Source organism: Sus scrofa, chromosome 15 (genome assembly GCF_000003025.6).
Source record: "Sus scrofa isolate TJ Tabasco breed Duroc chromosome 15, Sscrofa11.1, whole genome shotgun sequence".
Taxonomy (NCBI): domain Eukaryota; kingdom Metazoa; phylum Chordata; class Mammalia; order Artiodactyla; family Suidae; genus Sus; species Sus scrofa.
The window spans coordinates 87,828,022-87,841,440 of NC_010457.5; the positions used below are offsets into that span (position 1 = coordinate 87,828,022).

General features: G+C 34.7%; 1 protein-coding gene across 13 annotated transcripts in view; it reads right to left on the reverse strand.

The window, feature by feature from the left end:
• The window catches only part of PDE1A (phosphodiesterase 1A), a 346,020-nt gene that overhangs the window by 208,973 nt on the left and 123,628 nt on the right, over positions 1 to 13,419 (reverse strand). The window lies entirely within an intron of this gene.

A 13,419-nucleotide genomic window follows, 5' to 3' on the forward strand; every position in this document is an offset into this window, starting at 1 on the left:
TTCTAGGTCAACCTAGGTCTGGCTCTGGACGGAGAGAATATGTAATGTCTACAAAGGTACAATGCCAAATTCAGATATTCACACTGGATAACCAATCTGAGAATACTGGACAACATACTAGAGAACCAAACAGAGTAATTCAGGACCATATTGAGTACTCAAGAGAAAGGCTGACCAGTGATTTTCACCTGGGGAACATTCCCATTAGAAAAAAAAAATGCTCAAACACCAACCTGAAGCATAAGAGAAGACTATTTCCTGGACAGAGGAGAGAGATTGGACATGGTAGCCCAGAAAGTCATAAAGATAAGGATTAAGAGTGGCAATAATATATAGGCCAGGTATCTACTTATTACTTGTTAAAGGGGACTAGGACAAAAGCCCAAGTCCTATGAACTAGGACACCATGCGGTAACAAGGAGGAATCATTGAGGCTTGGTTGTTTCATGACCTCACAGAATGCCAGTTCTCACCTCTGGTTGTCAGTGAAGAAGATGAGAAGGAAAAAGACATCATAGGAGCCTGGCTGATTACTTGGATTATCTTGAATATGAGAGTTACATATAAAATACTGCATCATAGGAGTAATGGAGGGAAAAATTACTATCCAACTTGCCTTTTTTCAAATAGGCCTAAGGGTGGCCAAGTCTGACGTGCTTATTATCAAGAGATCAATTTCCAATTTTAATAAACTGGTGGAAGGCAAAGACAAATGACAAGGGGCTGATAAAGGAAGGAGAGAAGAATTTTCCAAATATCAGCTTCCATGAAAATAATTACTGAAAGAACTCTACACATTATACTTAGAGCCATGTGCATGTTACCATTTTTTTTTTCCTGCATTCATGGCATGTGGAAATTCCCGGGCCAGGGAACAAGCCCAGGCCAGAGCAGTGACCCAAGTCACTGCAGGGACAATGCCTGATCCTTAACCCACTGCATCACAAGAGAACTCATTCATGTTACTATTTTATATATTTATTTATTTTTACAAACTACTTGCTTTTTAAATTTTTTAAAATTTTATTATTTTTAATTGCCCCAATATATTACTTTTTTTCCTACTGTACAGCAAAAGTTTAATATTACATAGCTCTTCAATGAGTTTCAAATTGCAAGTAATGAGCTGTAACTCAGATGTCATTCACTGTTATTCAAAGGCTTTTGATCTTCCAAACTTTCATCTCCAGTCAGAATTACATTATTAAAATCCTGCTTTTCTGTTATTATAACTCTTTACTATAAAATATTTCTATTATCCAATATTGCCATATTTTTAAAGGCCGTTACTATTTTAGCATAGCTTTATCTGCATAAAAACTGGGTAGTTTCTAATCTGAACATAGCATTTGCTTATGTAACATAGCATTTGCTTTGTAACATTCCTTACAAAGGGACATGCAATAAGTTGAAATTTATTTTTGATTAAATTTTTAAAAATCAATTTTTGTGCATATTAGGCCATTAAAATGAGAATGGAAGAAAAAGAGAATAAACTGTTTTGCTCAAATCCCATTAATAATTACTTTTAGAATTTAAAATAATGAACTCGGACAAAACTCTACTTAAAAGAGACACATGCACCCGCATGTTCATTGCAGCACTATTCACAATAGCCAGGACATGGAAACAACCTAAATGTCCATCGACAGATGATTGGATTTGGAAGATGTGGTATATATACACAATGGAATACTACTCAGCCATAAAAAAGAATGACATAATGCCATTTGTAGCAACATGAATGGAACTAGAGAATCTCATCCTGAGTGAAATGAGCCAGAAAGACAAAGACAAATACCATATGATATCACTTATAACTGGAGTCTAATATCCAGCACAAATGAACATCTCCTCAGAAAAGAAAATCATGGACTTGGAGAAGAGACTTGTGGCTGCCTGATGGGAGGGGGAGGGAGTGGGAGGGATCGGGAGCTTGGGCTTATCAGACACAACTTAGAATAGATTTACAAGGAGATCCTGCTGAATAGCATTGAGAACTATGTCTAGATACTCATGTTGCAACAGAAGAAAGGGTGGGGGAAAAATGTAATTGTAATATATACATGTAAGGATAACCTGACCCCCTTGCTGTACAGTGGGAAAATAAAAAAAAAATATTAAAAAAAAATAATGAACTCCACTCTTTTTTAATAGTGTAATGAACACTTTTTGAAACCTACTTAATCTTTGAGATAAATCTCACATGCTACACCAACACCAATTTTCCTTAATTATCTTCCACTTAGTGACCTAAGTTGAACATGGCAACATCTTCTTTAAAAAATTATCCTAGAACTATTTAATCCATACTTCATGCCAAATGACTTTATAGTATAGAATAATGATAAAATTAAAATTATCTAAAGCGGGTTTAATAAAGCAATCACAAATGGCCTGAAATGTTAAAAGCCAGATTTTAGATGCAATTCCTTCTCACTCTCTCTTCCATCTTGGCACAAATTACAGATGTTTGTCTTTTCCAAGCAAAACTGTGTAAATATAAAGCTACTGAGAGAGATCATGAGGGCTCATGCCCTTGCTGACACAAGCTCTACAGATCCTTTCCTTCAAACTCAGAAACTACACAATCCCAGCTGTTCAAATGTCTGACAGAAATAAGGGCTTGGAAAAGTTCCATCTGGCTGAACTTTAACTGCACAAACAGGAATAAAACAGTACTCACAGGCAAAGTTTTGCAGAACTAAATAATCCTGCAAGTGGAAGAAGTAAAAGTAACATCATTCTGTAAAGTTTAAATGGAAAGAGATGTACAGGAACATAATATAAAGGGTTAAGCATAAAGTGTTAACAGCAAAGATAGCATACATTATATACAAAATATATATATAAGCAAAGCAAAGATAGTATACATTGTATATGAAATATATTTTTCTCTCCCAAATTGGATATTTGTCACAATCATCTTACCTGGCCCAAAGCAGTAGATATGGATTCTGTCAAGATAAAATATTTTCTATGCTGTTTATCATGATAGTCCAGGGACTATAGTGAGCACCTTCCTTTGCAACAACTCATAGGAAAAGCTGAAGATTCTGGACCACCAGCGTTATGACACACTTCTAAGCACGACAGACCAGATCCACCAAAACCTTATACTCTTCATGTTTTATCTTTTCCTTTTCTCTTCCTACACCCTCTCCTTTGGGCTTCCTACTATAGTCTCCTGCTCTATCATGCCCCTTTGCCTTTATTCATGCTTGCCCTGATCCCCAATACCAGATCATCTTAGAAAACTCAACAACCCTTTAAACTTCCCAAGTTTTCTTTTTCTGCTGTCTTGGTAGAATAGACCGTTCTCTCCACCCATTCATATCAATGTGATACATCTCTTTGTTCATTTTGAAAAAATGATGGCATGAGTGCTAGTCTTATAAGAAACAAACAGTTATTTATTTATTTATTTATTTCTAATTCCCCAATACATTAATTTTTTTCTACTGTACAGCATGGTGACCCAGTTACACATACATGCATACATTCTTTTTTCTCACATTATCATGCTCCATCACAAGTGACTAGACATAGTTCCCAGTGCTACACAGCAGGATCTCATTGCTAATCCATTCCAAAGGCAATAGTCTGCATCTATTAACCCCAAGCTCCCAATCCATCCCACTCCCTCCCCCTCCTCCTTGGCAATCACAAATCTATTCTCCAAGTCCATGAGTTTCTTTTCTATGGAAAAGTAAGTTATCACACACAAAACAAATGTCAACAAATTCAAGATTTAAGTCATATCAAGCATCTTTTCCCACAACAGTGGTATGACAATAGAGAGGAATCACAAGGGGAAAAACCACAAAATATAGAGATTAAACAATAGGCTACTAAACAAACAATGAATCATCAAAGAAATCAAATGAGAAATATAAAAAAATACCTAGAGACAAATAAAAATGATACATCAAAATCTACAGGATGCATCAAAAAGCAGTCCTGGAAGGGAAGAGCGTAGCAATTCAGGCCTACTTCAAGAAAAAATTTAAAATCCCAAACAATCTAACTTTACATCTAAAGAAATTAGAAAAAAAGGAGCCCACAATTAGTAGAAGAAAGGAAATAGTAAAAATCAGAACTGCAGAAATAAATGAAATAGATACTAAAAAAACTAGAAAATACCAATGAAACTAAGAGCTAATTCTTTGAGAAGATAAAGTAAAATCAACAAATAAAAGAGAAGACTAAAATAAATAAAATTGTAAAAGAAAGAGAAATTACAATTTATATCAAAGAAATAGAAAAGAACATAAAAGTCTACTATGAACAATTATACACCAACAAATTGGACAACCCAGAAGAAATAGATAAATTCCTAAAAATATACAATCCACTTAGACTGAATCATGAAGAAACAGAAAATCTGAATAGTCTGCTTATTAATAGGGAAATAGAAGCTGAAATCAAAATCTCCCTCAAAATAAGCCCAGGACCAGACAGATTTACTAGATAATTCTACCAAACATTCAAAGAAGATTTAATATCTCTCCTTCTAAAACTTGTCCAAAAGATGGAAGAAGAAGGAAATCTAACTATGTTTTACAAACCTAGCAGTAGCTGTTACCAAAAACCGACAAGGACACCATAAGAACAGAAAATTACTGAAGAACAATATCACTGAAGAACATCGATGCAAAAATCTTCAACAAAATATTAGCAAACCAAATCCAACAATACATTAGAGGATCATACAACACAAGTAAGTGGGATTTATTCCAAAGATGATAACCTCCAATGATCTTATCCTTTTGTAACCTCCTCTTCTTGGAATACAGCTGGAATCTATAAATATCATGAAATATCTCTGCTATGATTATATTATAAAGTTAATCCTAAAAAGGGAGATAATCCAGGTGTCCAAATCTAATCAAATGGGCCTTTAAAAGTTAGAGAGCTTTCCTTGGAAGGTAGTATATGAAGTAGGCAGAAGAGAAAGAGTTTCAAAGCAAGAGAAAGATTTTATTTGGGTCTCAAAGATGGGAAGGCCGTGTACAACCAAGAGCAGTCCCTAGAAGCTGAAGCATGGCTTCAGCTAACAATCCACAAGGAAATGGGAACTTCAGTCTCACAGCTGCAAAGAACTAAATTCTGCCAATATTAACAATAAACTTGGAAGTATATTCTCTTCCACAGCCTCCGGACGAGAGCCAAGACTGGCCAACAACTTGATTCACTGATTCACTTTGGTGATTCTCTGAGCATAAATTCCAGCCTAGGGTGCTTGGATTTCTGGCCTATAGAACTTTGAACTAATAAATGGGTATTGTTTTAAGTCACCATTTGTTATAACTTATTACTTAGCAAAAGAAAACTAATACAGCATCTGAAACCAAAAGATAGACTTAGTTTGCTATCTAGAAAAAAAAAGGTCTAAGAATATTTTATTTGGGGGAAAATATTTTACCTTAAAAAAATATTTTTTTGTCTTGAGTTCCTGTCATGGCGCAGTGGTTAATGAATCCGACTAGGAACCATGAGTTTGATCCCTGGCCTCGCTCAGTGGGTTAAGGATCTGGCATTGCCGTGAGCTGTGGTGTAGGTCGCAGACGCGGCTCGGATCCCACGTTGCTGTGGCTCTGGCACAGGCCGGCGGCTACAGCTCCAATTAGACCCCTAGCCTGGGAACCTCCATATGCCATGGGAGTGGCCCAAGAAATGGCAAAACGACAAAAAAAAAAAAAAAAAAATTTGTCTTTTTTTGGGCTGCACCCACAGCATAGGGAAGTATCCAGGGTAGGGGTCAAATCAGAGCTGCGGCTGCCAGACTTTACCACAACCACAGCAAGACCAGTCCCTTAACCCACTGAGCAAGGCCAGGGATGGAACTTCATGGATACAATTAGGATTTGTTACCACTGAGTCATTACCAGAAGTCCCAGAAAAATATTTTGAAAACTCATTAATAATTTAATATCTAACTCTTTTCTGTTCTGGCATTCTCATATAGTTAGTCCTAGCAGATTTAAATGGACATTTTCTTAAATATGAAATATAACATTTTACATAAACTAATAAAAGTATGAACATTAACAATATTTTATAGAAAGTTATTTAAAAGTAGGGGATTATGTTTGATAAATTAAAAGTTTCCAAAGATAATTACTGAATCTTACCATCAAAATAATGATTAAGTACTCATCACCACCAATATGAAATTCAGAATCCCCTCTTTCTAGTCCCAGATCTTCTCCTTGTCTCATTTATAATTAATCCCCTTCATGGTTCCTCCCTATACTCTGAAAATTTCTTGAAATTTACCCATACTGTCTTTCTATTATTCCATTTATAGCTATCTGGATGCCCTTTTCTTCCTCCGTTCCTAGCCAATTTCCACTCATCTTTCTTCTTTTATTCACCAACTTTATTGGGGAATATTTATAAATTTAGTTGTATATATTTGAAGGGTACCAGGTAATGATTTGATATTCATGTACATTGTGCAATGGTCACCAAGATCAAGACAGTGAACAAATCCATACCCCACATAGCTAACCCCTTTTTTCTGGGGGGGGGGGCATGGGTAGTGAGAAACCTAAAGATCTATAATTTTCAAATACAAATACCATATTATTAGCTATATTATCATTCTGTACTTTAGATCCTCAGAGTTTATTCAAAACTGAATGTTTGTACCCATTGGCCTACATATTCCTATATTCCCTCTTCCCCAATTCCATTTGATTGTATATATATATATATCACATTTTCTTTACCCATTTCTTCACTGAAGGACATTCAGGTTGTTCCATGTTTATTTGAGGTATTGTGAATAATGCTGCAATGAATGTGGGAGTGCAGGTATCTCTTTGAGATACTGATTTCATTTCCTTTGTATATATCCAGGATTAAGATTGCCAGATCAAATGGCAGTTCTATTTTTAATACTTTAAGAAACAGTCATGCTATTTTCCATAATGATTATATCAATTTACATTTCTTTTTTTTTTTTTTTTTTGTCTTTTTGCTATTTCTTGGGCCGCCCCTACGGCATATGGAGGTTCCCAGGCTAGGGGTCGAATCAGAGCCATAGCCACCGGCCTACGCCAGAGCCACAGCAACGCGGGGTCCGAGCCGCATCTGCAACCTACACCACAGCTCACGGCAATGCCGGATCGTTAACCCACTGAGCAAGGGCAGGGACCGAACCCGCAACCTCATGGTTCCTAGTCGGATTCGTTAACCACTGCGCCACAACGGGAACTCCTCAATTTACATTTCTATCAACAGGGTACAAGGGTTTACTTTTCTCCACATCCTTGACTTTTTTTTCTTTTATCTCTTATATCTTTAACACGAGCTATCCTAACAGGTGTAAGGTGATATCCAACTGTGGTTTTGATATGCATTTCTTTGCAATGTAATATTGAGCACCTTTTCATGTACCTATTGGCCATTTATATAGAACCACAAAAGACCCTGAATCTTGATGAAAAAGAACAAAGCCACTGGCATCACAGTTTCTGATTTCAAAGTATATTACAAAGTTACAGTAGGTAAAACAGTAAGGCCCTGGACTAAAAACAGGAAAATAGACCAGTGGAACAGCATTAAGAGTCCAGAAATAAACCCACACATATACAATCAACTGATCTTTGACAAGGATGCCAAGAAATACACAATTGGAAAAGGGTACTCTTTTTACAAATGGTGCTGGGAAAATAATATCTACATGCAAAAGTAAGAAACTGGATCCTTATCTTACATCATACATAAATATCAATTCAAAATGGTTGAAAGACTTAAATGTAAGACCTGAAATTGTAAAACTCCTAGAATGAAATAGAGGGTAAATTCTCTTTGATAGTGATTTTGGCAATGATTTCTTGGATTTGACACCAAAAATTGAGGAAACAAAGGAAAAAAATAAACAATAAAACTAAAAAAATATCTGCACAGTAAATGAAATAATAAACAAACAGACATACAGACCAATGGGACAGAATACAGAACCCAGAAATAAACCCAGACACCTATGGTCAATTAATCTTTGACAAAGGAGGCAAGACCATAAAATGGGAAAGACAGTCTTTTCAGCAAGAATTGCTGGGAAACCTGGACAGTTTCATGAAAAGCAATGAAACTAGAACACACCCTCACACCATGCACCAAAATAAACTCCAAATGGCTGAAAGACTTAAATATAAGACAAGACACCATCAAACTCCTGGAAGAGAACATAGGTAAAACATCCTCTGATATCAACCTTACAAATGTTATCTCACATCAGGCCCCCAAAGCAACAGATATAAAAGCAAAAATAAACCAATAGGACCTAATCAAACTGACAAGTTTTTGCACAGTGAAGGAAACCAAAAAGAAAACAAAGAGACAATTTACAGAATGGGAGAAAATAGTTTCAAATGATGCAACTGACAAGGGCTTAATCTCTAAAATACACAAACAATTTATATCACTCAACAGCAAAAAAGCCAATGTCCCAATGGAAAACTGGGCAAAAGACCTGAATAGACATTTCTCCAAGGAAGATGTTCAGATAGACAACAGGCACATGAAAAAATGCTCAACATCCCTGATTATTAGAGAAATGCAAATCAAAACTAGCACGAGATACCACCTCACACCAGTCAGAATGGCCATCATTAATAAGTCCACGAATAACAAATGCTGGAGAGGGTGTGGAGAAAAGGGAACCCTCCTGCACTGTTGGTGGGAATGTAAGCTGGTACAACCACTATGGAGAAGAGTATGGAGTACCTTAGAAATCTATACATAGAACTACCATATGACTCAGAAATCCCACTCTTAGGCATATATCCACACAAAACTTTCCTTAAAAAAAAGACACATGTACCCGCATGTTCATTGCAGCACCATTCACAATAGCCAGGACATGGACAACCCAAAAGTCCATCTACAGATGATTGGATTAGGAAGATGTGGTACATAGACACAATGGAATGCTACTCAGCCATAAAAAAGAAAAAATAATGCCATTTGCAGCAACATGGATGGAACTAGAGACTCTTATACCGAGTGAAGTAAGTCAGAACGAGAAAGACAAATACCATATGATATCACATATCTGGAATCTAATATACAGCACAAATGAACCTTTCCTCAGAAAAGAAAATCATGGACTTGGAGAACAGACTTGTGGTTGCCAAGAGGGAGGGGGAGGATGGGGTGCTTGGAGTTAATAGATGCAAACTATTGCCTTTGGAATGGATTAGCAATGAGATCGTGCTGTATGGCACTGAGAACTGTGCCTAGTCACTTATAATGGAGAATGATAAAGTGAGAAAAGAGAATGTATACATGTATGTGTAAATGGGTCACCATGCTGTACAGGAGAAAATTGATAGAACACTGTAAACCAGCTATAATGGAAAAAAAAATATATATATATATGAAAAAGGAGTTCCCATTGTGGCTCAGTGGTAATGAACCTGAGTAATATACATGAGGATGTGGGTTCAACCCCTGGCCTCACTCAGTGGTTTAAGGATCTGGCATTGTCATGAGCTGTGGTATAGGCTACAGACGCAGCTCAGATATGGCATCTAGCATTGCTGTAGCATAGGTCAGTGGCTGCAGCTCTGATTTGACTTCTAGCCTGGGAACTTCCACATGCTTCAAGTGCAGCCCTAAAAAAAGAAAAAAGCAATCTAAGAAATGGGAGAAAGTATTTGCAAACCATATAGCTATCAGATTAACAAAGGGGTAATACCAAAATATACAGAGAACTCACGTAACTCAACAGCAAAAAGGTAAATAATCATATTTAAAAATGGACGCAGGACATGAATAAACACTTTCCCACCCATCTTTCAAGATACAAAAATCCCTCCTGAAATTCTTTTTCCACCCTCAAATCTCTATTTCTGAATTCTAAGCACTTCGTATCTATACTGGTTATCTTACCATATATATTCTGTCATCTCAAGTATCATTTTGAATTATAACTTAACTCATCTCTGTATGGATTGTAGACTCATTGAGGACAGAGATCATATCAGTAACAGGAAATGAATGATTAGTATATTAAAATTTATTTGAATTTTTATAAATATAAAGAAACTTTAAAAATAAAAGTTATGTCTAATACAATAGAAAGGAGAAGTAAATGAAATCACATTTTAGCCTTGATGGATTAAAAAAATATGCTAATTGAATTTTCTACAAAAGATTTAGGTATTTAAAGAGTCTGTTTTTCTATAGAGTATAATTTGTGAAAATAACTTTTTAAAATTTTTGCAAAGAAAAACAAATACCTACATTATTCTATTGCTCTGAATCTAAAATATCATCATTGTAAAACTATTATTTTCTTACCACTAAAAAGAAACAAAAATTGTCACTTAAACTATAACAAAATGCTTTTACAAAATCCCAGTATGACACTGGGTGGTTGCTTTGGCACACTTATCATCACCATGGCATTTATTTTATCAATCCAGTTGATTTGGCAATTGGTATTATTTTCAGTTACACTGGCTGGACAGTAAAATTCAATATTTGTACATACATCTAAGAAACAACATAGCACATACAGTTTTATCTACTTGTGAGTTTCTTACTTTTAAGATCTTTTCAAGCATTTCATTACTGCTTTGCAAGAAAATGGATAAAGTAATTTACTCCATAATAAATATATGTTCCAAAGTCAAATATAGGCCCCACTACTGTTTTCATGCCTTTCTGCATGTAAAATCACTTTTTATTTCAGCGCCATTTCTAGAATGTTTTGCTTAGGATATTTTGAGGGGCAAAAACTCAGTATGTATAATAACAATATACTTAACATCACTAACTGAGGTGATGAGAAGATGAACAGAAATAACAAAATTTACAAATGGGCTGACAATTACGTCATATAAAACTGCTACTTTTGTAGCTCAAAAACTATTGAATATCAACATCTTTTTTTTTGAACAATTTCATATATTTAACCTAATATCATGGTTGCCATCTCCTCAAATGGTACTGTAAGACATCATGTATTAAAAGACAATCTGATTTCAGGGACATTGTAATGTAGGGGGAAAATGTATAATTCTAAAAAAAATGGTATTTTGAAAATATTTTTTAAAATTAAAGGATAGTTGATTTAAAATATTGTGCCAATTCCTGATGTTTAGCAAAATGACTCAGTTATACATACATATATATTCCTTTTCTTATATTATCTCTCATTATGGTCTATCCCAAGAAAGTGGATATAGTTCCCTGTGCTATACAGTAGAAAAATGGTATTTTTCACTAAATTCTTTTCCAGAAAAGTTACATATAATTTTTTAATTAGTGTTAGTACCAGACATAAGGGAAATTTTCCGGGATAAGAAACCAGATTAGAAGAGTAGTTTCACTTAATGTTTCAGCAATTAATCACAAAAAATATCCTCCACCAATTGTACCAATGTCTTTTTGTCTCTTCATCACTTTGTACCAACCAAAGTCTATTACTGGAGTAATAACATGCACAAGTTTTATCACTCCTACTAAATAATAAATTCTTTAAAAGCAAGACAAGTTTTAGCTCATCTTTGTGTCTCCTTCCCCAGCTAGTGTGCTACCTTGAGTGGAGAAGGTGATTAGGTCCTACTTGACTGAGTGAAGGGGATGCTAGGGAAATGTCAAATGAGCCTGACAGAGTCTCTGCACCTTACTCACAGTCTGGAGAGATGAAATTAACTTGCATTGAACAACAACAACAACAAAATACTCTATTCTAAGTATAGTACAATTTCAGAAAATAAAAAGTGTTATTTCCAAGGGGGTTTACGTGAAAATTTTCAAACTTTCAGCTCAGAATGGATGCACATGGTTTGGATAGGTGGGGCAAAAAGGAAAGTGGCACTGAAAAAGAAAAACAAGATGAAATTAAAAAAAAAAAATTAAAAATCTTGAGTTAGACGAAGCCAGTAAGGAAATTCTTATTTTACTCTTGTAAAACGGTTTATATTTAAAATGTGCCCTCTTGAATTATAATCACTTAAAAGGAAGACAGACATTCAATATTCACTATCATTACTGGAAATAGACACATCCATGAATTACAATGCAAACTGTCAACCTTCACTATGAAACTCTGAACTTTGCCACTTAACACCTATTGACATGAAAATGCAGGGTTCCAAAATGTCATAGGATGTGAACGTAGCACTAACAAACATTTCAAATTTAGTATACTTTTTTTAACTACAGTAACAATATGTTGAATCATTTACCATTGACTCTACCCACTACTATTTCATTTTTTAATGAATTTTTGCAAGTGTATAGGTCAAATTCTTTTGAAGAGTTGAATTAAGATTCTTTGTAAAAATATTATATTACTTTATTTTCACCTTCCTGGATTGAACAATACACTTAGATGATCCCAACCTGAATTGAACAACACACTTAGATGATCCCAATAATTTGTGATCACTGCATCCACAGAGCCTACAGCAGTGCCAAGGTAGATGTAAGCTATGACTAACTACTTATGTCTAAAGATAGTTTTATTACTCTTACTATAAAGGGGTATATTGTTACCTCAAATCCTGCTAGTTTTTTTCTTTGCTGACTTATTATAGTTAATTCATACAAATAGTTTGTATTCTATGTATTTTTTACTTTCAGAAATCCTGACCTCTGTTTTCAAAGTTTGGATTTCACCTTGAAGTCCTATTAACTATGTCGTTCTGAGTAAATTACTAAACTGTTCTCAGTATTAGCTTAGCTATTTTTAAAACCAACCAGGTAAATAATACCTATTGACCAAACCTATTGATTAACTGACTTACTCTCCTGACCATCAATGACTCAAATTGGAAAATAACCCTTACGTTTTTACAAAATAGAAGTTTCCTCTTGAAAAAAACTGTTTTTCAGTCAAGTCTATAATTAGTAGATTTGAAAGGACTATTTTTTACTACCTATTCCTCAGCATTTAAAAAAAAATTCATTGTTTTTTTCCTTCACTGATTTTTAGAGTTTCTTGCAAACTCTCGTAAGATAAAATGTGTTTCTTTGATGTAAAATTCATTGAATTTTGGTATATGCAGATTCATGTATCATCACTTACTGTTACACTCATAATACAGAATAATTATATATTAATAATTCCCCCATGTTTCCCTTTTGTGTCAAAGCCTCCCCCAACTGTTCAAACCCAGAAACTACTGATATGATCTCAATTTTTTAATTTTTTGAATAATAAAATTAATACATGCTATTCTAAAGAGTTAAAATGTTTTATATATATATTTATATACATTAGTGGGGGTATAAATTTAAAAGCTAGTATGTTCTCATTCCTTTTACCAGTTCCATCCCTCTAAGCTAATCAACATTTTAGTATGGTATGTGCCCTCTACAACTTTCTCAATGCTCAATTTATAAACCATTTATATATATTTACATATACAAAAAATTTAAGAATAAATCCTATTC